We start from the raw sequence: 22,094 nt of genomic DNA, 5'->3' as shown, positions 1-22,094 counted from the left end.
GGGGGAAAATGGCATAGGCAACAGAGCATTTGGCCACGGAAAACAAGGGAACAGACAAAGGCATGGCTGAGAAGAGAGAGACTTGATGAGGACTGGAGGAGCCATTTGGATGAGGGCTTGACCTTCTGGTTGGTAAGTCGTGCTGGCTGTGGGCGGGAAGCCTCGGTTCCTCCTTACCTGGACCTCAGAGATGGCCACTGGCTTCCCCCGGAGTGAGTGACCCAGAAGGGAGCAAGGGGGAAGCCACAGTGTCTTTTCTGACCTAGCTTCAGAAGCCACACACCATTGTTTCTGCAATCCTGTCAATTACACACAGATCAGGCCTATTCGGAGTGGGAGGCCCCACACCAAGAATATGTGGAGGGGAGCATCCCTGGAGGCCATCAGGAGACATTCCAGGGTCTCTGAGGTCCCTCTGATCTCCCCCCATGGGAATAAGTGAGATTCTTCTTACTCTTATGACAACTGTCTTCCTCTTCTTCACTTGAGATAACAAGAGCATTTTAGTATCCCCACAATTAATGAACCCTAAGAAAGTGATGAAAGGAGAAAAGGACACTGTTATTTGAGCCACTGCCTCTTATCAAAGTGGAGGTCTCTGAGGTCTTGCCCTCCTGAGGGCTTCCTTGGTAGCCTCATGTCTCTCCCTGGCTTGTGGCATTCCACACCAGCCCCTCCTCATCTACATAACAGGAGTAACTGTCAGGCCCTGGGGACAGGCCACAGACAAAATAGGAAAAGACCCTGCTCCCTGGAGATGACATTCCAGTGTGGGGAGACAGATAGCAAAGAAATAGACATGCCAGGGGCACCTGGTGGCTCAATTGGCTGAGTGTCTGCCTTTGGTTCAGGCCCTGATCTTGGGGTCCTGGGATCGAGCCCCACATCAGGCTCCCTGCTCAGCGAGGAGTCTGTTTCTTCCTCTTTCTCTGCCCCTCACCCCCAACATGCTCTCTCCCTCTCTTTCTCTCTCAAATAAATAAATAAATAATCTTAAAAAAAAAAAAGAAATAGACACACCAGATGGTAGAAAGTGTTACAAAGATAATTAAAGATAAAAGGGTGTGTGTGTGTGTGTGTGTGTGTGTGTGTGTGTGTGTGTTATTTTATAAAGGGTGGTCAGAGAAGGCCTCTCTGCTGAAGTGGCATCTGAGCAAAGGCTGGCAGGAAAGAGAGGAAGTGAGCCCTGAGAATCTGAGGAGAGAAGGCCCAGGAGTTCCCTGGGGAGTCAAGATGAGGACAGTCCACACAAGGGTGTCAGGATCAGGGGAGAGTCTTTTAAAATGGGACTAGGACAGGTCCTGGAGCCACAGAAATTCGTGATTCAGGGATGCAGGGGAGAGAGAGATAAGATCCAAAGGCTGAGGAAAGGCAACCACCCCCACCTGCTCGGACCGTAGCAGAAGGGAGAATGGGCTGTGATGCAGATGGGAGAAGGTTGAAGACGGGAAGATGACCAATGAATTTCTGGCAATGCAGAAAGTAAGCCACTTAGGGCAGGGCTTCAGAATCTTGAATATGGGATGAGTCACCTGATGACTTTGTTAAGATGCAGATCCTGGTTCAGTAAGTCTGAGTGGGGTCTGAGCATCTGCGTTTGTGACGAACTTCCTGGTGATGCCTGCACTACGGGCCCAGGACTACCTTTTCCACAGGAGGGGAGGTAGAGTCACAGAGGATTTATGGGCAGTGTGTAGGGACCTTTGAGGTTCATGGCCATTGATTGGAGTGCGAACAGACACCCCAGCTGGTGTTCTTCTCTCACTACTTGGGTGCAGGGATGGAGTCCGGGGGAGAGTTGGGTCTCTTCAAGGCTGAAGACAGAGCCAAGGAGTTAGTGATATTTGTGAGGAAGCACTTGTAATGATGGCCAATTTAACCTAGGCTGGGCCGAGTAGGAAGTGAAAAACAGGTATGACAGATGATGAAAACAAGGACAGGGCCGCTGAATTGTTGGAATGGGGACATTAGAGGCAGGAGCTAAACTGAGATGAGGCGGACAGGAAGTGAGGGGCTTCAAACTGAGGTTTAGAGGAGATGACAAGGTCAAACGTCAGACATCCAGACTGGGCAAGCTGAAGATCACTGGAGCTGAGGAAGTCAAGAAGCGGAGAGGCCCAAGTGTAAGAGGGATCATTCCCCAAATAGTGACAGACGTGGCTGCTAAAAATGAAGATTGTGAACCCAATACTCAAGTCATTAAGGAGCAAGGAGCAATAGGCTGGCAGATGAAGGTAGGGTTTTTTGTCTAATGGCATGAACTTTAAGAGAGTTTTATGCCAGACTCTGCCAGAAGCTGGGAACAGGAGACAGGCACAGTCTGTGTCTGATGTGCAATGGAGGCCAGGGAGGGTTTCAGACAAGTGCCACAGACTGAGTGTGCACCCTGCCCCCATCCTATGTTAAACTCCAGTGACCCAAGAGGGCAGATGGTATTAGGAGGCAGGACAGGTGCCCGGGGAGGTAACACTCTTTACAAAACATAATTACCACCTGCCATGGGCCACCACTTATCCCCACCATTTCATGTGACCAGTAGGCATCCTGGGCACCGATACTGCCATCTTCATACAGCAGATGAGGACACCGGGCCTGGAGACCCGTGATGGTCAGACCCACCCTTGCCTCTTGTCCTGCTTCCCTCTGAACACCGTACTCTCCCTGCTCTGCAGCTCTGATGGGCACCGAGGCTGGGGGAAGGGTCCTCAGCCAGAAATGGGGAGAAGGAAAGGGTGTAAGGTCTGAAGATTGGATTCTGTCAGCTTGACCCAAGGCACGGGAATTGTTCTGTATACTTTCTGCTCTTTTATTATGACTTTCATTGACAAGCACCTTTCAAGTGTCTTTACTCTCCATGACATCTGATAATATTAGATATTTGTGATGGCATGTTTGAACAGAGATGTTAGAAGAACAAAGGGCCCCAGGATGGCATCCCTCTGTCTACTGACCTAGAGAACAAATGTGCAAGGGGTGGGGGCAGGGAGGCTGTCTCGTCCCTGGGGTCTCTTTTCCAGGGGTCTCAATCCAGGTCATTTTGCACAAGGACAGCATTATGGCCAGTGAACGTTGGTGTGGGCAGCTGAGATATTAGAGGAGTTTCAAGGCTGCTGCAGTTGATGACACTGGATGAGGACAGGAGAGACTGGACAGAGCTGGAAAAGGAGCCGGTGTTCCTTATTTCACAAATACACAAGCCAATGGCCTGGTCCACAGGCTCAGCACTGGTTAGAGCAACAGAGAGGACAGGAATACCTGCCTCGCAGCTGTTTCTCTAATCTCTCTAATCCTCTTAAAAAGAATTGCTACAAAACCCGAACAAAAAAGAACTGGCAACTTTTGGATGAGCATGGCCTTCATTAATGAGAGTTTTTTCAGTATGTTCTTGGTGCCTTTTCTCCCATGAATCACAAATGTCTTGTGGGCAAAGCCCTGGCCAGGTACACCTGTCCGTGTCTTTGCATTGTAGACTCTGAACTGTCACAGGATAGATGGATGGGTGGATGGATGGATGGATGGGTGGGTGGGTGGGTAGGTGGCTGGATGGACAGGTGGGTGGATGGATGGTTGGTTGGTTGGGTAGGTGGGTAGATGGGTGGATGGATGGGTGGGTGGGTGGATGTATGGGTAGCTGGGTGTGTGAATGTATGGATGCCTGCAGGAAGGAGTTGGAGAATATTATCTGGACAGCTTCAGAGTACAAATTCTGTGACATAAAATGATAGAATTAACACTGGTTAGTTTTTCTGGCACAGAAGACTGTGTCTTGGTGGAAAAACTCTGCTGTTGCCTAGCAGTATAGATGTGAGTTACTAATTAATGAGTTATTAATTACATGTAGTCACTACTGTTTTTTTTTTTTTTAATGTGTCCTGACTCCCTCAATGGAGAGGCAGTAAATAATTAAAACACTTGCTCTTAAACAGTCCAAAATACTCATTTGGAGTGGCTGTGAAAATCACCATCCTGAGAGATAGAGAAGGAGAGAGAAGAATGAGAAGGAATTAACCCTTAGCACCTTCCCTTTCAGAATACATCAAGCAGTAAAAAAAATCACCAGTGGATGCCTAAAGTGATAATGTCTGTGGCTGTCAGGACAGCAGCAGGTTCCAGGGACAAAAAGGAAAGTATTAATAAAGGCTGTGTTGACTCTCATGCTCCTGGGTCTTCTGCTGGACATATGACTAGGTTTGCAAGTCACTAGGCTTGTCTGTGGAGGGCTGGACCCAAAGGTGTTTTGCTACTTTTGGAATAAGGCAGACCTGGGTGCTAATTTCCCCAGCTTTGTGACCCTCGACTAGTATACTTAACCTCCCTAAACCTTAATTGACTCATTTGTGATTAAGAACAAGATTGTCCAGATTAAGTGATGTAGCACCTGGGTGTCAGGGCGCGCTCAGGGAAGCGCTCACAATGCGGGTCTTCCCGCTCCCCGCTTGCTGCAGGAAGCGGTCACCGAGAGGAAGGACTGCAGGAGACCAGCCCTCCCAGCAGCTTCCTAACTCGCTCTCTGCGGTCCCTCTGCACGCAGACCAGTCCAGTCCCAGGTTCTGGAGACAGCACGCCCCCTAGAGGCCGACCTCAGGAACAAGGGTTCCTTCCAAGATAGGGCTGATTTGAAAAGCTTTGATGGCGCCCTAGGCTAATGCACAAGGTGGAAAGGGGGTTAATTAAAGAGAGCGCCGCTGTTGATTTAGTTTTCTGTAGACCTAGAGAGTTTCCTGTCCGTCCTAATATGCCTCCTCAGGCCGTCGAACTGACAACCACAGTTGGCTAAAGCTGAAAAAGCTATTTTGTTCAAGTGGCAAAGACTCAGTTTCAACAACATTTACTGAGCACCCACTATGTTTCAGTCTCTGGACTGGGTGCTTTCACTTACATTATCCTGTTTAAATTCAGCAACGCTTTGAGGGAGGGTTTATCCTCTGTTTTTCTGACCCAGTAACTGAAGCACTCTAAGAGGAATGATGTGCCGGTGGTTGAAACATGGCTACACCAGCATTTGTTTAGTTTGTTAGGGTTGCAGTCCCAGGCTGCCGCAAACTGGTGGCTTAAACAACAGAAACTTACTAATCACAGTTCTGGAGGCTAGGAGTCTGAAACAAGGTGATGGTAGGGTTGGTTCCTCTAAGCGCTGTAGGTGATGGTAGGGTTGGTCCCTCTAAGCGCTGTAAAGGTAGGATCTGTTTCGGACCCTTCTCTTTGGATTGTAGATAGCTGTTCTCACGGTCGCATGGAATTCAGTGTGTGCGCAGATCTGCCCCCAATTTCCGCTTTTTTATAAGGACACTAGTCATATTGGATTAGGGTCTACCCGAAGAACCTTGTTTTAACTTGAAGATATTTGTAAAGATTCTATCTCCAAATAAAGTCACTTTGTGAGGTGCTAGGTGTTAAAACTTTAACATATGGATTTTGGGGGACTCAATTCAACCATAATGGTATTTAACCCAGAACTGCTGATTCGAAGTCTAGAAGGGACTAGCATGGTTCTTATACTTGGGTGTACATTGGGTTTACCTAGAGAAGTTAAGAAAAGTTATTGATGCCTGGGTTCTATCCCCACAGATTATGATTTAATTGAGAGTGTGTGTCTGGACATTGGGATTTAGAAAATCTGCCCAGGTGGTTGGAGCAGCCATGCTTAGAACCACTGGCTTAGAGCCTCTTTCCATCATCATTTCTGGCAGCACTCTCTCCTTGCTCTGTGATCAGGGAAAAAAGGTCAAATTTGTCTTTAATGTCCCATATTAGGCCACACTTCTGTTTCCCCTTTTAATGTTTTAGGAACAGTTGGTTCTCATACCTGTCACAATCAGAACCTAGCACAGTGCCTGACACACAGCACATCTTAATAAATGTCTGAAGAAGTGTGGGAGGGGAAAGAATCATAAGGGAAGAAATGCAAAGAGATGGGATATAGAATTGAGAAATTCTTGAAAAAGAGATATTTCTGGATAAAGGATATTTCCTAGTACCCACTGAAGGAGAATGTCAGTACAAATAGTGACCAATGACAGATACTCTGTCAAGGATGTACCTCCCAGTGATATCAAACGAGGGCTTCAGGTCAGAGTCCCAACTTTAGATTTAATAGTTGTGCTTAAAGTGAGGATTAACTAACCTTGGGTTGTCAATTTTCCTTCCCCTGCATACCCCTCAAGGCTGGTGAATTACCATCCAAGAGGGTCTTCTCCTAATGTTGAATCTCCCTGGAAGACAAAGAATGAAATCCTGACTTCATTGTCTTGTGAAGTGGAGAGCAAGTGACCTGGTTTTCTTGTGCCCTGGCTACTTTCCCTACCCTGGGCTTAATCCATCCCCACCCTCTGGGCTAACTGGGGCCCGCTGAGAATGAACTAATTAGGACAGGTGTTCCCTTATATGCATTACCAGACAGAGTACCTACCTCCAGGGGAAAATGAATTCACATGTCAAAGTAACAGGAGATATTTGACAAGCACAACTACTTGAAATGAAAAATAATCTATTAGATTACAGAACCAAGTATATATACAAAAATAGATGAATCAATAATTGACCTAATGGCCAGTTTTGGCCTAATAAGCATACAAAAGAGATTTAAAAATATATGGCTATTAAAAAAGGAACAAGAAAACAAACCAATAAGAAATCTTAGGTATGAAAAATATAAAAGTTGAAATGAACACATCGGATAGATAAATAACAGAATGGATAGAGATGTAGAACAAGTTAGGAATTTGGGAGACCAGGTAGAAGAAACCTCTCAGAAGTAAGAAGGTAAGAACAAAGAAGTATAAAATATAAAGAAAAAAAATCAAGGTTATTTGGAAGATAGAAGTACTACCGTGTGGGTAAAAAGAGTTCTAAAAAGAGGGAAAATAAAAAGAAAGAGAAAGAAATGTTTGAAGGAAAACTGAGATAATTTTTTGTAATTATAAAAATATGAAAGATTGAAAGGGTTATAAAGGAGAGATAAGGAAAAAATCCACATCAGGACATTTTACATTAAGATTAAGAATTTCAAAGAAGCGGGTGCCTGGGTGGCTCAGTGGATTAAGCCTCTGCCTTCAGCTCAGGTCATGATCTCAGGGTCCTGGGATCAAGCCCCGCATCGGGCTCTCTGCTCAGCAAGGAGCCTGCTTCCTCCTCTCTCTCTGCCTGCCTCTCTGCCTACTTGTGATCTCTGCCAAATAAATAAATAAATCTTAAAAAAAAAAAAGAATTTCAAAGAAGCAAGGAGAATCTTTAAAAACTGCAGAGAGAGAGAGAGAGGATCATGAAAAGAACACAGAAGTCAGACTGACATCAGATTTTTCAACATGACCAACTGATTCAAGAATATAGTAGAGTGGAATTTTCAAAATATTGCAGGAAAAGAAATTAGAATCGTCCTCTATCCTTATGTCCAATCTGCCATTTAAAGGCAAGGACATCATAAAAAAAATTATCAGGCAGTGAAGTCTTCAGAAAACGTATCACACAAAGATTACACTGGAAACTGTTTTAGACAAAGGGCCTAAATAGGGAAGAGAAAAACCTAGTACTACATATTGCAAGGGATATGTGAAGTAAAGATGATCAAGTACATGGGTAGAATTTGTTTGACTTAAAAGAATAACTATGACTAAAGAAAAAGAGGACACATATCCACAATAAGCTGGCATTAAAATATAGGTAATAACATAAGGAGGTTTTGGGGAATAGAGATGAAGAGATATGAGTGTATAATAAAGTTTTGTTCTTATTAAGGGAAGGATATAGCTATTAGCTTAAAAAATGGGTAAATAACAACTATAAAAATGTAGGTCAAATAAAAAATAGGTGAAATAAAAAATTAAGATGGCAGAAAGAGTCCAAATATAAAAATAATTACAATAAATATACATGAACTAAATTTATCAAAGACAAAGAGTCACAAATTGGACTTTTAAAAACATATTTTAAAAGATTTATGTATTTATTTATTTGAGAGAGAAAGTGCACGAGCAGGGAGAGGGGCAGAGAGTGTGTGGGAGAGAGAATCTCAAGCAGACTCCCCCCTGAGCATGGATCCTGACACAGGGTTCCATCCCACAATCCTGAGATCATGACCTGAGCCAAACCCAAGAGTTGATTTAACTTACTGAGCCACCCAGGTGTCCCAACAAATTGGATTTGTTCAAAACTGTGTTACTAACAAGAAACACAAAGCAAAAGGAAGTAAAAAGGTTGTAAGTACATGTATGAAAAATGGTATATCAGTAAAACACTAATTGAAATAAAGCTTGTTTAAAAAAGTAATATTAGACAAAATGGACTTAATAACAAAAAGCAAGAAGATACATAGCATGTATGTAATGCATAAAACAAAAGGATACAAAATTTATGAAGCAAAAACAGTGGAGCAATAGACAGAAATGGGTAAATCCACTATCATAATGGGAGATTTCAACATTTTTCTTTCGTTTATTGACAGGTTGAGCAGACAACCAGACACGCTTTCTCTTTCCAAATATATTTAAAATTCACTGTAGAAAATAGAAGTAGACATAATTTAGATCTTGGGGTAGAGGAATATTGTAAAGAAGACACAAAAATGTTGACTATAAAAGATAAGATGGATAAATATCATTATATAAAATTAAGAACTTTTGTCCATCAAATGTACCTTAGAGAAAGTGAAAAGTTATATCTAGAAGATATCTGAAGTGCATAAAATTGGTAAAGAATTAGCATTAATATATAGATTAGTTAAAAAAAACAAGCATAAACAGCCAAGTAGAAAACTAAGGGAAAAAAATGGAAAAAAAATTTTTTCACAGAGGAGGAAAAACATGGCCTGTAAACACATGTAGAGGTATTTTACATAATTCGTATTCAGGAAGCATAAATCAAGACTATAATGACATAAAAATTTTATACACATTCGGTTGGTAAGAATTTAAATGGTCTGATAATACCAAGTCTTTAAAAAAGTTTTTTTTTAAATTTTATTTATTTATTTTGTAGGGTGGGGGAGAGCACAAGCAGGGGGTAAGCAGCAGAGGGAGAGGGAGAAGAAGGCTCCCTGCTTAATAGGAAGCCCGACGTGGGGCTGGATCTCAAGACCCCAGGATCATGACCTGAGAGAAATGCAGACACTTAATGGATGGAGCCACCCAGGCGCCCCCCACTCCAATAATACCAAGTCTTATTCGATACTGGTGGGAGTGTAAATTTTTGTAATTACCTGGAAAGCAGTTCAACATTTTTTCTAAATTTGGGCATTTATATACTGCTATGGGCTGAATTGTGTCCCTCAAAAAGATATGCCGAAGTCCTAACTCCTGGAAACTTATAGGGACTTCGCAGATGTAATTAGCTAGTTAAGATGGCATCATACAGAAGTAGGGTGGGTCCTAAGTCCCACATGACTGATGTTCTTAGGAGAAGAGAGGGGACAGAGACAGAAACACTCAGAGAAGAAGGCCTTTCTACAGGCCTAAGATTGGAATGCTGTAGCAGAAGCTAGGAGAGGAGCATGAAACAGATTTTTCTTCAGAGCCTCCAGTAGCAACCAACCCTGACAACACCATGATTTTGGATTTTTAGCCTCCCAAACTATGGGAGAGAATAAATTTCTGTTTTAAGCTACCGGTGTGTAATATTGTTACAACAGCCCACGGAAACTAATACACATAACCAAAACCCCAATAATTTTCCTCCTAGGTATAGACACAAGAGAAATGATTTCATATGTGCAGAAGTAACTATATAAGAAAGTTCACAGTATTTTTCAGAAGTCAAAATGAATGGACCATAGCAACACTCAAAAATATGGGTGAATCTTAGCAATGTATTAAGTAAGAGAAGTCAGTGCCCAAGGATAAGATACAGCATGATGCCCTTTTAAACAAAGCTCAAAGTGACTAAGATTCAAATATTTCCTTTTGATGAATATAAATAGATTTAATTAAACTACCTAAAAAGAAAGGCGGGAAAATGGTTAGCAAGGAATTCAGCATGATGGTTACCTTGAATGGGAAAGGCAGAGAGAGAAAATGGGAGAGGCAACCATATACTTAAATTTAGGTTATTGTCAAGATCTTAATTTTTCTTTTCCATGTTGCTTATCTACATCCATATCTCCATTTATATCTCTATTAATATAATCATTATCAATGGAAGAGGTTACTTAAGAACCACTGAGGAAAACATAACAGACACAGGATTACGATTTATCCTAATTCATTCCTGTGTACCTGAGGCTACTCAGTCCCCCAAATAGTTGGACTTGTCCAGATTGGTTCATGATTCTACAAATCTCCTTGGCTTATTTTACCAGCTGACTTAAATTTTCACAAGTGTCTGGAAGTTAGGACCATTTTCTCCAAGCTACCTCCTTTGATGAGCACCACGTTTTTGGCAATCCAGATCAGGTCTGGCTTGTTCACAATTTATTTTAATATTAGAAAGCATAACTGATTGAAATAAAGGAATCTAGACACTGAAACTCATTGAGTTAAGTGGAATCAGTTCAGTGGATGGGGAAAAAAGAAAAGAGAAAAACAATCAGTTCCTATGTAACAAAGAATGTAAGTTACAGGTGCGCCTGGGTGGCTCAGTGGGTTAAGCCTCGCCTTTGGTTCAGGTCATGGTCTCAGGGTCCTAGGATCTAGCCCTGCATCGGGCTCTCTGCTCAGCAGGGAGCCTGCTTCCCTTCCTCTCTCTCTCTCTCTCTGCCTGCCACTCTGCCTACTTGTGATCTCTGTCTGTCAAATAAGTAAATAAAATCTTAAAGGCAGAATGTAAGTTCCTGGGACCCTCTTAGATATGTAGAAATGGGAAGTGGTAGCCAAAAACATGAAACCACACCCTGAGAAAATGAGCATTAATCAGGGGTTACAGCAGGGAGAAAAAACAAAACAGGTGAAAGAGAATATGCAAATTGCCTCTGCCCATGGATCCGAATTCAATGTTTTGGCTTTGTTCTCTTGTTTTTGAAGTGATGGAGCTGCTTTTCCACTTTAAAAACAATGTATTATAGACACCTCAAGTACCCCATATTCTGCAGGCAAAAGTGAAGACAGAGTTAGTAGCACAAATGTGTTTCATTTGACTGCATGAGGGAGGTTCAGATTCTCCTTTAAAGGCCTGGCTTGTGCATTGTTCAGAAGCAGTGCTAACACAGGGGCCTGGGAGGCTTTGGGGGTACCCACATCCAGACAGTGGTTTGCCAAACAAGGAGCACTGAATTGTAATGGTGTAAATTTGCAAAACTTGATATCTTTTGTGATGTGACGTGGGTCTTGAATTTTAGGGCACAGTACATTTTCTTCTCATTGTAAGGAAAAGGATATGAGCAAAGATAAGATAGTATAAGTGTGTTTTTCCTATTTCTTCCCTCTTCTGCTCTGTAAATAAAAGGGCAAAGATATTATTGAGCAAATGTTCTGTAGAAAAATTTGATTTATTTTCGTGCTTAGAAATTTTGCTAAAGGGATAGTCACTGCTACCGTTTACATGAGACATTCCTACCGGGAAAACTGAACTCTGAAGTATTTACTATGCTTAGATAAATCACATATTTTTCCTTGTGAGTACAGCCTGTTCAGGTTTATACATACCATGTGTAATTCCCCAAGCACTTTTTCAGCTTAAAAGTATGATGTTAGATGCATTTGTGGAAGTTGATGTGAAAATTCTTTACTCTGAAATACTTGCTAACTGGCCTATTAAAAGTATGCCTTGTTACTGAATTTGGCTTTCATTGGTATTGGCCCCAAGAATACTGATAAAATAGGAAGGAAAAATCAGCTCCCCACGCCCTCCCACCCCGGAAGTTGAATGGAGAAGCCCAAGACTAAGGATGGGACATTTGTCATAAAAATAGCAAAATCCTATAAAGAAGAGATTCACAAATGAAAGCAGCTGAAGAACCCAGAGACTTCTCTGGTTTCTGCCATCATGAGGCTTTGACTCATGTAGTACTCTAATACCTTTCCGTACCTTCCCGTTGTGCCAGAAAATATCCAGACAGTCCACAGTATTAGGAAAAAAATTAGTCAGTTGTGAACAGAGGCCAGAAGATGGAATAAAACATTTCTTTACTGTTCTCATCATGTTATTATTCAGTCCTGCCACCCAACGACGCTGCACAGCAAGAACAGCACGACAGAACACCTCTCTCTCTCTAAAGCAACGGAGAAATGCATTAAGAGTGGAGCCCTTGCAAACTCTCTCAAAGGACAGTCCTGTGGCTGCTCTGCTTGACAGGCCAGGTGGAAGATATGGCCACTGACACAGCCTCCCCAAGCCCAGTGGTGATCATGGGACCTTACAGTGGAGGGGAGAGTGGCCACATTTAATCACTGGAGGTAGAGGGGGTACATCTACTGTGGAGGGTCATTAAAAGCCTTCACCTGATCTTTGATGGTGGTTAATTTCTCATGCTCCCAGAGTGAAAATAGATGAGCCATCTACTAGAGCTGCTTGATCTATATAAGAGGAAAACACTCGAAGTCTGGTAGCCAAACACCTGCCTTGAGCCACCACTGTGGGCAGTCATGGCCTTATACTGGTTTCTAGACTAAGTCAGTTTACAGACCCAAAGCTCCTTGATTACAGAAGAGGCAGGTTGGCTCCTACATAACCGGAATCCAGAGGTGGAAATGGGAGTGTCTCTTCCTAGTATTTTACCTAATAACTCACTTCCAGTTCGTGTTTGCTTCTCATCCTTGAGTTCTGCTGGTTTGGAGATCTTCGTCCCCAAAGAGGAAATCTTTCCACCAGGGAAAACAACAACGGTTCTATTAAATTGGAAAGTGAGACTTCCATCTGGCCTTTCTGGGCTGTTTACACTACTGAGCCAACAGACAGAAAAAAAGTCTGATGGCTGCAACAACTGATCTTAACTGCCAAGGGGAAGCTAAATTGCTGCTACACCTTAGGGTTGAGGAGAACTTTGTCTGGAACTCAGGGGATTTTCTGGGGTGTCTTTAGTATTTCCATGCCCAACGTTAAGGGTTAATGGAAACCATAGAAACAAACAAACAACAAATGCAAGATAACTGGCTACTCAGTCCTTCTGGGACTGAAGGTTTGTGTTAATCCACCAGATGAAGAATCCCCACCAACTGAAGTTCTGACTTAAGGTGGGAGAGATACAGGATGAGTAATAAAAGAAAGAAGCCATAGATATCAACTATAGCCTCATGGTCAAATAAAGAAATGGGGAGTATATTACTTTGCATATTTTCTCTTTGCTTGGTATATGTAGGTTTTTATTTGCATATATCAACCATTTTCTTCACCTTTTCCTTCTCATTTTTATTTTTAAATATAAGTTGTTGGAGGTTAGCTTTATAGCTTAGTCTTTAGGATAAGAGAATAGCAAATTGAATTGTGACAAAACTTGGGGATTAGTTAACATAACCATTGTTGGATACAGTGACTGTTTGGACCTTGCCTCTCTTCGTTTTGAGGAAAATGTGAGAACTTCTTCACTTGGAAGGATACCTCTATCTTATTAGTTAGAAATATAAAGTTGCAGGGTGTCTGGCTGTCTCTGTTGGTAGAGCATGTGACTCTCGATCTTGGGGTTGTGGGTCTGAGCCCCACATTCAATGTAGTAAAGTTTACTTAAAAAAAATTTTAAGGCACCTGGATGACTCAGCCAGTTAAGTGTCCGACTCTTGGTTTCCGATCAGGTCATGATTTCAGGGTCCTGGGATTGAGCCCTGCATCAGGCTCTGTGCTTAGCAGGAAACTGTTTGAGATTCTCCCTCTCCCCTGTCCCTCCTCTCTCTTTAAAATAAATAAATAGGGACACCTGGGTGGCTCAGTTGGTTAAGCTGCTGCCTTCCGCTCAGGTCATGATTCCCGGGGTCCTGGGATAGAGTCCCGCATTGGGCTCTTCGCTTGGCAGGGAGCCTGCTTCTCTCTCCTCTCTGCCCGCTTATGCACTTGCTCTCACTCTCTCTCTCTCTGACAAATAAATAAATAAATAAAATCTTTGATAAATAAATAAATAAATATTTAAAAAATAAAACCTAAAAAACCCCCATAAAGTTGCTTTGCTATTTTATATAACTTGCAATGTTTGTAGAAAGATGTATATGGAAACTGTGTAGCCAAAGCCAAAGGTACAAGTTGTGTCAATTATCAACTGATTGCCTCTCGGCTCCAACATCCATCCTTCATTGCCTGCTCTGTGATAATGGAGATGGACCCTATAAATATTTCTCCTTTGCCTGCTGAGATGATGCTTAGTGTTGTTAGTAAAGGGTACTGCAGAGGGGCGCCTGGGTGGCTCAGTGGGTTAAAGCCTCTGCCTTCGGCTCAGGTCATGATCCCAGGATCCTGGGATTGAGCCCCACATCGGGCTCTCTGCTCAGTAGGGAGCCTGCTTCCTCCTCTCTCTCTCTCTGCCTGCTGCTCTTGTGATCTCTGTCTGTCAAATAAATAAATAAAATCTTTAAAAAAAAAAGGTACTGTAGAAACACTGGAGGAGGGAGGGTTTTGATTACTGATTCTAACATGCTTACATAAAACTAGGCTCCTGCAGTGAGGGTGGCTGGTCAGGCTGGTCTGAGCACGCAGGGGTGGCCAGTGGCATATGGCACATCCCTATGGGCAGCTTCCCAACAGAATGATGCCACCATGGCACCTCCCTGGGAATAGCCAGGCCTTAGCACTCCGGAAAGCAGATTAAGGCAATTGAGAGACATGACACCTTCCTCCACACGACGTGCTCTGGCACCCAAACAACCCCTAGCCAGGAAATCTGGCTGGCACAGCACCCTAGCTACATAAGCCAAAGAACACCAAGGATTGTCAGAAACCACCAGAAGTTAGAAGAGGCAAGGAGGGATTCTTCCTTTAGAGCCTTTGGGAAGAGAATGACCCTGCTGACACCTTGATCTTGGACTTTCAGCCTCCAGAACTGAGAGGCTTCCCCCTACCCCAGGCTCCTGCCCGGTGTTCTCTTCCTTAGTCAGAGCATTACCTAGAGTCAGGGGTAGTGGGACAGAGTACATTACAGTGCATCACCTCTAGGAAGGGATAGCGTGACAAAGATTTTTTTTTTAAGATTTTATTTATTGGTTGTTTGTTTACTTATTTATTTAGAGAGTAAGTGGGTTGAGGGGCAGAAGGAGAGGGAGAGTGGAAATCTCAAGCCCAATGCGGGGCTCATTCTCAAAACCTTAAGATCATGACCTGAGTAAAAATCAAGAGTTGAGGGGCTCCTGGGTGGCTCAGTGGGTTAAGCCGCTGCCTTCGGCTCAGGTCATGATCTCGGGGTCCTGGGATCGAGTCCCGCATCGGGCTCTCTGCTCAGCAGGGAGCCTGCTTCCCTTCCTCTCTCTCTCTGCCTGCCTCTCTGCCTACTTGTGATCTCTCTCTGTCAAATAAAAAAAAAAAAAAATCAAGAGTTGAATGCTTAACCCACTGAGCCACCCAGGCACCCCATGACAAAGATTTTTAAATGTTTGTTTAAGATGCTCAAAGAGAAAAATTAAGGCATCGTAGCTATAAAAAAATGAATGGTGAGAAACTATTTATTATATCTTTAGTTTTGGGATGCCTGGGTGGCTCAGTCTTTAGGCGTCTGCCTTCGGCTCAGGTCATGATCCCAGGATCCTGGGATCGAGCCCCACATGGGGCTCCCTGCTCAGCAGGAAGCCTGCTTCTCCCTCTCCCACTTCCCCTGCTGTGTTCCCTCTCCTATTGTGTCTCTCTCTGTCAAATAAATGAAATACAAAAAAATCATTCAATCAATTAATCTTTAGTTTTTCTTATGGGACCTTACTGCATTTGCTAATTGGCAGGAAAACACCTTCAGGTTCGGATGCGTCCAACCCTCAGGTTCGGACTGCCAACAGACTGCTGATACTTGCGAAGGGCTCTCGGGTATCCATCAGGTTACCTACATAAGGCACGTATAAGATATTCTTGCCACATTAGAACTGGACTGGATACAACTTCCTCTTGCTTCATTGTCACTAATACTGCTCTTTTCTCATGTGTCCTGTCCCTGTGTTAAAGAAGAAAATACATTGCTACTAATAACCAAGATGTTAAATGGTGATTACAACGGACTAATAAGACTTTTTAAAAATATTATCTTTTTATATACAAAAATGTGTACATATTTGGAACTGATATGAGAATTCATGAGAAACTCCTCTGTACCCACTTAAATGATATTGCATAACAAACACAGGTAGCAACAGATTCCATTTTCATTTCCCTGTGATTTTTATTTAAGACAATGACCTATGTAGATTGGTTATTTTCCTACTTTGTTTTGCTGTTATCTACTTGGTAGATCCTGTGAGATGTTATTTGGCCTAAATGACCCGAGACTTGAAGTGATCTTTTGAGTTTCTGTGACTTGGCCAGAAGGCCTTTGGCACTGAATTAGTTTTAATTTTCCCTGGGGGTATTCTACCTCAGCATTAGTTTATATGACTTGATGCTGTGACATAAACTTTAAGGTATGTTTTGGAAATTTTGCTGATTGGTCTATGTTTTATTGCATAGTGTAGAACATGTAGAAAGCTTGGTTAACCTGTATATAGCTAGTATATATATATATATACATATATATGTATATATATATATACCAAGCTTTCTACATGTTCTACACTATGCAATAGTATATATACATACTATTATATATATAATAGTATATATATTAGTATATATTAGTATATATATATTAGTATATATTAGTATATATATAGTATATAGTATATATATAGTATATTATATATAATATACTATATATAAGTATACTATAGCTAGTATACTTAGGATTGCCTGTAATATTTAAGCTGCTTTTTGATGTGTATAGTGGTAGGAACTTATAATTTTGTACATGATGTTTTCTAAGATGTTGCCTTTTTTATTTTACAAATACTTATACAAATAGAATTCAAGTGTGCCTTTTGCTTCTGTGGGGACTAATTTGGAAAAGACTTAAATGACACTCCACTGATTTCAGATTTCTCTTGAAATTGACTTCAGTACATTGTCCTATATATTCCAAGAAACCCCAAAACTGAGAAATTATGAAAGACAAGCAGGCAGAAATTAAACAAGAAATAGTGGGTATCAAAAATAGTGAATGGGAGATAAAGAATAGAGGCAGCATGTGTAGACAGCTTTTTGGAGAGGTTTTACTGCGAAATTCACATTCATCAGAGATGAATGTAAATAATTGTGTGTGTGTGTGTGTTTACGTTGGAATGGGAGTATTTTAAAGGACAAGGGATGCTGGAGTTTTTCTTCTGATTGAAATACACGCCCTGTGATTCAGTGATTCTATTCCTAGGGGTAAAACTGACCAAAGGATTGCATGTACACACAAAAAAGTCATGCACAAGAATGTCAGAGCAGCATTACTGCAGTAGCTCTAACTAGAAACAACCCAAATGTCCATCAATAGAATGATTAAGTAAATTGTGAGATAGTAAAAAAAAAAAAAAAGGAGTATATACAACAGTGAAAATGAATGAATTATAGTTATATGCATAACATGGATAAATCTCACAAACATAAATTGGGACAAAAGAAGCCAGACACAAATAGTGGTTGCCCTTGGGCAGGATAGAGGGTTAGTAGTTGGTAGAGGGCATCAAGGGGGCTTTTGGAGTTGCTGGTCATTTTCTATTTTCTGCCCTGTGTGGTGATAACATGTGTGTATTCACTTTATGATAATTAATTGAGTTCCCTTTCTTTTAAAAGTTGAGGTAAAATTCACATAACATAAAATTGACCATTAGCTACTTTAAAGTGAACAATTTAGTGTCATTTTAGTATATTCATAGTTTTGCAACCAACACTTCTATCTAGTTCCAAGATGTTTTCATCACCCCCAAAGAACACCCTACACCCATTAAGCAGTCACTCTCCATCCCCAAGTTGTTCGTTTTTCTACACTTTTCTACAAGCATGTTTTACTTCAGTTAAGACAATTTTTTTAAAAGAGTGAAACCAGGGAAGTCCACGTGTGATTTTTCTCCAGTGACATTCAGCTTCTTAGATTCAGGCATGAAAGAGCTACTCCAGGGTTGAGGATCTGCCATGGAAGAAGAGAGACAGGCTGAGGGATGAAGTGGGTTGATAAGGAAGCAGCTATGGTGGGCCACGGGATCTAGGCTGGACAAGGAGAATGGAGTCATGAGGAAGCTAATGAGCATCCACCAGGGGTGCTGGGCATTAGAGATTTTGCTAAGTGTGAAGAAATACGGTACTGGATGCACTTGAACAAGTGACCTGGAAGGAAAGGTGTGGTACTTAGAGGGAAGAATGCTTAAAGAAAGATTTTAGTGGGGGGATCATTCCTGGTGGTCCTGAGATGTGACTGTGTGAGAGAGTCGCTGAGGAATGGAGGAAGAGGTCATTGGAAACATTGGTTTAAAGCCCAAGAGGTCAGAGTGTTGAATGATTCAACTACATGGCGTTAGGAGGTTCCAACTCATCAACGCTGAGGTCACAGAGAATGGTGAGAATGACATGAGCTAGGGAAGAAAGGAAGGCAGGAAGCTAAATGTTCACATCTCTCCTGCATAAAGAGGTATAGCCACGAGGTAATTAACAGCTTCAAGAAGGAAGTCAGAGATAAATGACCTGATCTTCAGAGGAACTAGTGTTCTGGAGGTGGGAGGAGGGATGGGAAGCTGTACTACAAGCCAAGAGGATACTGCCTGGGTACCACAGGGTCCTCAGGAATAGTTGGGTTTTGGTGAAAGTCAGAGAAGATGTGGTGGGGGTGGGAGAGTGTAGGATCATAGAGAAGAGTTCCTGAGAATACAGCAGGGTGTAGGGAGACGTGATGCTTGTGTCCAATGGGGGGACACACATGACAACACAAAGACGGGGCTGGTGGGGATGACCGGGAGGTCTGCCCTGCTGCCAGTGACTGGAAAATAGCATGGAGGCAGGATTCGACCTGAGGATTCTCTTGCGGTGAGGGTGGCACCCAAACCTGATGTGGTCTGTCCTGGCGATTTCTCCCCAGGGAACGCAAATGCTTTGGGTTAGAGCAACTGCCAGTCACATAGTGTTAATAGCTTATAAAAGTTTTTCTTTCTGATAAACTCTTGTCTTAACCACTGTTAGATTACCTCCTGAGGAGGCACGTGCTGCTATGATCAATGCAATAGTGGTTAATTAACTTATCTTTTAAATTATTTTATTTATTTGACAGGGAGAGAAAGAGAACGAGCACACAAGCAGGGGGAGCAGCAGACAGAAGGAGAGGGAGAAGCAGACTCCTTGCTGAGCAGGGAGCCTGATGCAGGACTCAATCCCAGGACCCTGAGATCATGACCTGAGCCAAAAGCAGACGCTTAACTGACTGAGCTACGCAGGTGTTCCCAGTAGGGATTAATTTAGAAAGATTATCCAATCACTGAGGACTTTGTATTAATTTTCTCAATTACCAAGATAATAAAGTCACAATTTTTATCATGGCTCTTAAGACTTTTCTTTAACATTAAAAAGTGCTCTACCAAGCATTTATTTGATGAAGGACCTGCATCTAGAATATACAAAGAACACTCAAAACACAATAATAAGAACACAACTCAATTAAAACAGTGGGTAAAAAGTTTGAATAATACTCCACCAAAAAAGGTATAGAAACTGCAAACAAGTATGTGAAACGACCTCAACATCATTAGTCATCAGGGAAATGTAAACTAAAACCACAATGAGATGTCACCACACACCGATCAGAACCGCTAAAATTAAAAAGGCTGACCCTGACAAATTTTGGTAGCAATGTGGAGGGACTGGAACTCCCATAAGTGGCTGGCAGGAATGGTACATGGCTGAATGTTGGAAAACAGTCTGGCTGTTAGGTAAAAATAAGGGTACACCAATCATATGATCCAACCGTTCCACTCATAAGTATTTACCCTGAGAAATGAAAGCGTATGTCCACACAATGACTTGTACACTGATGTTTACAGCAGCTTTATTTATAATAGCCCTAAACTAGAAACAACTCAAATATCCATCAGCAGGTGAACAGATGAAGAAATTGTAATACACCCATTCCAGATAATACTATTCAGCAGTAAAAAGGAATGAACTGTTGATACACACCATGACATGGACGATCTTAAAATAATTACGTTGATTGGAAGAAGTCAAATCTCATCCGCCCCCCCAAATGAATACATATAGTATAATTTGATTTATATAAGATTCTAGAAGATTGAAACTAATTTGTAGTGACACAGATCATTAGCTGTCTGTAGATGAAGAAAGTGGGACAGAAAGAGATGAAGAAAGGGATTACCAAGGGGCAGGAGGAAACTTTTCAGGGTGGTGGCTATATTCGTTAAATTGAGGGTGGTGATGGTTTCATGGGTGTATGCCCATGTCAAAACATGAAATTGTATGCTTTAAATATGTGTAATTTATCATATGTCAATTATACCTCAATAAAGCTGGAAAATTAATAAATAAAATGCATTGTTACTATATGTCAGGGATTGCACATGCTCTTTTAATTTTTTTCTCATTTAATTCTTATATAGCCCCTCTGAGTTAGGCATTATCACCTTCCATTTTACAGATAAAAAAAAAAAAAACAAGTTTTCTCCAAACAGTCCCTTTCTTTTCAATGGGACCTGCCAACTTCAGAGGATCCTAAAACTCTTTTGGGTGGAGGCTGAATTCCCTCTCACACCAAAATACCTCAGGGTCAGGAACTGGGGGTGGTGCCCCCTCTCTATCCATTTTACCCTTCCAGACTGTTACTCTTCATAAAACCAGTTTATCTGGGGTCAGTTTTTGAACAGAAGTCCATCAGATGTTACAGCACATGCTCTTTTCCCACCCTCTACCTGCGAAGTTGAGCCAGCAGTGGGGCCAACTCCAGTGCTTCTACCTCCCAGACAAATGTACCAGGCAAGTCCTGGAGCTCTCGAAGCTTCGCGCATCTGTAAAATGAAAGTATACCAGCTTTGTGTGAGTAAAAAGGGAAATGAATGTGAATGGGTCAGTTGCCAGGGAGGGTGTGTACATACTGATTAAGGAACCAAGCTCGACAATTAGAAAGATCAGAGTTCAAAGGCTGGCCATGACAATTCTTGGTTGTGTGACCTCGGGCAAGTTGCTCAACCACCCCACACTTGACTCTGCCTTTCTTTTGACCCAACATTTTACTATGAAAATCCTCAAACACATAGAAAAATTGAAATAATTATACAGTGAATGCTCATATACCTACCTTCTAGATTCTACAACCCACATTTTACTGCTATCTGCTTTACCCATATCTGTCCTTTCCTTCATCAATCTGTTACAAATGGAATATTTGTGTCTCCCCCAAGATTCATATATTGACGCCCTAATTCCCAGTGTGGCTGCATTTGGAGATGGGGCCTCTAAGGAAGTAATTAGGGTTAACTGAGGTCTTTAGGGTGGGGCCCTAATCTGATAGGATTAGTGTCCTGATGAGGAGAGATGCCAGAGAGCTTGCCCCTTGTCTCTCCACAAGAGGTCCTGTTGAGCACATGATGTGGTCACAGCTGCCTACAAGCCCAGAGAAGAGTCCTCAGAATGAATGAAACCTACCTTGTCAGCACCTTGACTTTGAACGTCCAGCCTTTATAACTGAGAAATCAATTTCTGTTGTTTAAGTCTCCCAGTCTGTGGCATTTTGTCATGGTAGCCCTAGCAGACTAATAAAACATCCACTGATCCAACTTACTATTTTGATGCATTTCAAGATAAGTTTACAGATATCAGTACACTTTACTCCTAAACATGTCAGCATGCACATCACTAATGGAGTTCAATGTTTATTTACATATTTCTTTAATCCTATTGAAAATAAATATATATTACTTAATTGTTAAAAATATATATGTTGTGTGTGCATATACACAAATATACAACACATATATTTTTAATGACTATATAATTACACATATTTGAATACACAGAAAGGATATCCACTAAATTATTAACCTCTGAAGAGAAAAGTGAGGGAAGCAGATGATACTTTTACCTTTTATTATTTAATAATTAGAAAACAATGAATTTTCGGGACGCCTGGGTGGCTCAGTTGGTTGGGCGGCTGCCTTTGGCTCAGGTCATGATCCCGGCGTCCTGGGATCGAGTCCCGC

General features: G+C 41.9%; 1 long non-coding RNA gene across 3 annotated transcripts in view; it reads right to left on the bottom strand.

Annotated features, from left to right (window-relative positions):
* Positions 1 to 10,752: 10,752 nt before the first annotated feature.
* Positions 10,753 to 22,094, bottom strand: part of LOC125096404 (uncharacterized) — a 29,089-nt gene continuing 17,747 nt past the window's right edge. For 2 of the 3 annotated variants that reach the window (XR_007126173.1, XR_007126171.1), the window contains one exon: positions 20,639 to 20,903. This is a non-coding gene — a long non-coding RNA (uncharacterized LOC125096404). Of the gene's footprint in view, positions 11,358 to 20,638; positions 20,904 to 22,094 lie in introns of those variants that run through there. The other variant, XR_007126172.1, reaches the window with a different exon arrangement.

This window comes from Lutra lutra, chromosome 3, assembly GCF_902655055.1.
Source record: "Lutra lutra chromosome 3, mLutLut1.2, whole genome shotgun sequence".
NCBI classification, from domain to species: Eukaryota; Metazoa; Chordata; class Mammalia; order Carnivora; family Mustelidae; genus Lutra; species Lutra lutra.
The sequence above is the reverse complement of the archived record's forward strand: the minus strand, read 5'-3'. Positions and strand labels throughout refer to the sequence as shown.